Below are 4,765 nucleotides of genomic sequence, written 5' to 3' on the forward strand. Positions count from 1 at the left end.
TCTTATGTACCTAATAACAAAACCTCAAAATAGGGTGGGTGTGGTGGCTAATACCTGTAATCCCAGCACTTTGGGAGGCAGGCAGATCACTTGAAGTCAGGAGTTTGAGACCAGCCTGGCCAACATGGTGAAACTCTGTCTCTACGAAATATGCAAAAATTAGCCAGACATGGTGGCACATACCTATAGACCCAGATACCTGGGAGGCTAAGGCAGGAGAGTCACTTGAACCTGGGAAGCGGAGGTTGCAATGAGCCGAGACCGTGCCACTGCACTCTAGCCTGGGTGACAGAGCAAGACTCCATCTCAAAAACAAAACAAAACAAAACCTTCAAAATACATGAAGCAAACTGTTATAAATAAAAAGGGAAATAAATACATCTAAAATCATACAGGAATTTCCACATTCTTCTCCCAATAATTGATAGAAAATGTATGCAGAAAATCAGTAAGGCTATGTAAGACCTGAAGAACACAATTAACAAACTTGACCTAATTGATGTTTATGAAAAACTCTACCCACTAGCAGCAGAATTGACATTTTTTTAGCACCTGTAGAACATTTACCAACGTAGGTTGTTGCTAGTCTATAAATGAACTCAAAGTAAATTTAATAAGATCCATAAGAGTCAAGTAATATAAAATATTATATGACTATAACAGAATTAAATTATGAATCAATAACAGAAAGAGAAGGGGAATTTCACCAATTATTAGGACACTGAACAACATACTTTAAAAATTTTTTTGAAATTTTACTTGACAATTAATAATTGTGTATAACATGACGTTTTGCTCTATGTATATATTGTAGAAAGATTCAGTGAAGCTAATTACCTCACCAACTGTCTCAATTTGTTTTGTGGGGCTGTAACAGAATACCTGAGGGAGGTTAATTTATGATGAAAATGTATTGGCTCATGGTTCTGGAGGCTGGAAAATTCAAGATTGATGGGTTGGCATCTGGTAAAGGCCTTCTTGCTGCCTATCTTATGGCAGAAGAGAGAGCAAGAGACTGAACTTGCAGCTTCAAGCCCTTTTACAATAGGCATCAATTCATTTGTGAGGGTGGAACCCTCATGACCTAAATGTCTCCCATTAGGCCTCACCTCGTAACACTGCTTCACTGGGAATCAAGTTTTCAACACATCATTTTTGGGGTTTTCACACCATAGTGCCAAATTATCTTTCTTTTTGTGGTGAGAAAATTAAAAATCAATTCTTTTAGCAATTTTGACATATACAATACATTATTAACTGTGGCCACTATGCAGTGCAATAGATCACTAAAACTTATTCCTCCAGTTTAACTGAAATTTTGTATCCTTTGATCAACATCTTCCCATTCCCCATCTCTCTCCCTTCCCCCAGCCTTTTGTAACCACCTTTCTACTCTATTTCTACCAGATTGACTTTTTTAGATTCTGCATACAAATGGGATCATACAGTATTTGTCTTTTGGTTCCGGGTTTATTTCTCTTAGCATAATGTCCTCCAGTTCCATCCATGTTGCTGTAAATGACAGCATTTTCTTGTTTTTAAGACTTTACAGTATTCCACTCTATGTATGTGTATGAGTGCGTGCTCATCAAAAGACAAAATTAAGAAAATAGCAAAACACAACACATTTGTAACACAAATATCTGACAAATGACTTTTATCCAGAGTATGTTAGGAAACTCTTAAAACTCAATAATAAAAAGACAATAACCTCATTTTGAAAAATGTACAAAAGACTTGAATAGACAATTCAATTCAAAGGAAGACATATGGGCTCCAAGTCACTGTTGCACAGCCTGGTGCCCCATGCGTGTGGGACAGTCCCAACCCACCTTGCTCTCTAGTACTTGTAAGGCTTTTCTTTTCAAAATGCCTGAGGAAGTGCACCATGAAGAGGAGGAGGTGGAGACTTTTGCCTTTCAGACAGAAATTGCCTAACTCAGGTCTCTTATTATTAATATCTTCTATTCCAACAAGCAGATTTTCCTTCAAGAGTTGATTTCTAAAGTTTCTCATGCCTTGCACATGGTTCTCTATGAGGGCCTGGCAGACACTTACAAGTTGGACAGTGGTAAAGAGCTGAAAATTGACATCATGCCCAACCCTCAGGAATGCACCCTGACTTTGGTGGACACAGGCATTGGCATGACAAAGCTGATTTCATAAATACTTTGGGAACCATTACCAAGTCTGATACTAAAGGATTTATGGAGGCTCTTCAGGCTGGTGCAGACATCTCCATGATTGTCAGTTTGGTGTTGGCTTTCATTCTGCCTGTGTGGTGGCAGAGAAAGTGGCTGTGATCACAAAGTACAACGATGATGAACAGTGAGCCTGGGAGTCCTCTGGTGGGGGTTCCTTCACTGTATGTGCTGACCATGGCAGGGGTACCAAAATGATCCTCCACCTTAAAGAAAACCAGACAGAGTACTTAGAAGAGAGATGGGTCAAAGATGCAGTGAAAAAGCACTCACAGTTCATAGGCTAACCCATCACCCTCTATCTGAGGAAGGAAAGAGAGAAGGAAATCAGTGATGATGAGGCAGGGGAAGAGAAAGGCAAGAAATAATAGGAGGATAAAGATAATGAGGAAAAGCCCAAGACTGAAAATGTGGGTTCAAAGGAGGAGGATGACAGTGGTAAGGATAAGAAAAAGAAAACCAAGAAGATCAAAGAGAAATACATTGATCAGGAAGAGCTAAACAAGACCAAGCCTATTTGGACAAGACACCATGATTACATCATCCAGGAGAAGTATGGAGAATTCCGTAATAGCCACACTAATGACTGGGAAGACCACTTGGCAGTCAAGCACTTCTCTATAGAAGGTCAGTTGGAATTCAGGGCATTGCTATTCATCCCTAGTCAGGCTCCTTTTGACTTCTTTGAGAATAATAAGAATAAACACATCATCAAACTCCACATCCTTCATGTGTTCATCGTGCACAGCTGTGATGAGCTGATACCAGAGGATCTCAACTTTATCCGTGGTACAGTTGACTCTGAGGATCTGCCCCGAACATTTGAGAAATGCTCCAGCAGAGCAAAATCTTGAAAGTCATTCACGAAAACATTGTTAAGTAGTACCTTGAGCTCTTCTCTGAGTTGGCAGAAGACAAAGAGAATTACAAGAAATTCTATGAGGTATTCTCTAAAAATCTAAAGTTTGGAATCCTCAAGGACTCCCCTGACTGGCAACACCTGTCTGAGCTGCTGCACTTTCACACCTCCCAGTCTGGAGAAGGGATGACATCTCTGTCAGAATATGTCTTTTTTTTTTTTTGAGACGGAGTCTCGCTCTGCCGCCCAGGCTGGAGTGCAGTGGCTGGATCTCAGCTCACTGCAAGCTCCGCCTCCCGGGTTCACGCCATTCTCCTGCCTCAGCCTCCCGAGTAGCTGGGACTATAGGCACCCGCCACATCGCCCAGCTAGTTTTTTGTATTTTTAGTAGAGACGGGTTTCACCATGTTAGCCAGGATATTCTCAATCTCCTGACCTCGTGACCCGCCCGTCTCGGCCTCCCAAAGTGCTGGGATTATAGGCTTGAGCCACCGCGCCCGGCCATGTCTTTTTTTTATGAAGGATATACCTACTACATCACTGGTGAGAGCAACGAACAGGTGGCCAGCTCTGCTTTTGTGCAGTGAGTACAGAAGTGGGGCTTTAAGGTAGTGTATAATACCAACCCCACTGATAAGTACTGCATGCAGCAGCTCAAGGAGTTTAATGGGAAGGGCCTCGTCTCAGTTACCAAGGAGGGTCTGGGGCTACCTGAAGGTGAGGAGGAGAAGAAGAAAATGGAAGAGTGCAAGGTAAAGCTTGAGAACCTCTGCAAGTTCATGAAAATAATCTTGGATAAGAAGGTTGAGAAGGTGACAGCTTCCAATAGGCTTGAGTCTTCACCTGCTGCATTGTGACCAGCATCTATGGCTTGACAGCCATTATGGAGCAGATTGTGAAAGCCCAGGCACTTTGGGACACCTCTATGATGGTTACCTGATGGCCAAAGGGCACCTGGTGATCACCGTGAGCACCCCATTGTGGAGACGCTGTGGCAGAAGGCTGAGGCGGACAAGAATGACAAGGCTGTCAAGGACCAGGTAGTGCTGCTGTTGGAAACCACGCTGCTCTTCTGACTTATTCCTTGAGGATCCACAGACCCACTCCAACTACATCTACTGCATGATCAAGCTAGGCCTAGGTATCAATGAAGATGAAGTGACAGCAGAGGAACCCACTGCTACTGTTCCTGATGAGATCCTCCCGTTTGAAGGCAATGAGGTTGTGTCTCACATGCAAAGAATAGATCAGGAGTTCACACTTGGAAACCTTGTGCGCTCTGTGTAGTGTTCTCAGGGCTCCCACCACAGCCTTGAGTGGCCCTGTCCCATCTGCCTCACTCCGATGGTGCCTAGTGTTTTTTCTCTCCCATCCTTGTATCTAAGGCAGGAAACAAGGGCATCAAGCCCCATTTCCTCCCTAATTTGACAACAGGATTGGATGTTGTGTATTGTGGGGTTTTTGAAATTTTGTTCTGAAATTAATCTATGCAAAATAAAGAAGATGCCATTTTATATAAAAAAAGAAGACATATGAATAGCCAGTGCGCAAATGAAAAGGTGCTCAACACTTTAGTTATCAGGAAAATGCAAACTAAGACCAAAGGAAGAAACTACTTTATACTCACTAGAATGGTTAAAATTCAAGATGATAATACCAAATGTTGGCCAAGAGGTGCAGCATGGACTTTCATACATTGCTGACT

The 4,765-nt window shown here is 42.3% G+C and overlaps 1 pseudogene; it reads left to right on the forward strand.

Moving 5' to 3' along the window:
• Positions 1-1,869: 1,869 nt before the first annotated feature.
• Positions 1,870-4,347, forward strand: LOC117063349 (annotated as a pseudogene).
• The last annotated feature ends 418 nt before the right edge of the window (positions 4,348-4,765 follow it).

This window comes from Trachypithecus francoisi, unplaced genomic scaffold (genome assembly GCF_009764315.1).
Source record: "Trachypithecus francoisi isolate TF-2019V2 unplaced genomic scaffold, Tfra_2.0 Lachesis_group18, whole genome shotgun sequence".
Lineage (NCBI taxonomy): Eukaryota > Metazoa > Chordata > Mammalia > Primates > Cercopithecidae > Trachypithecus > Trachypithecus francoisi.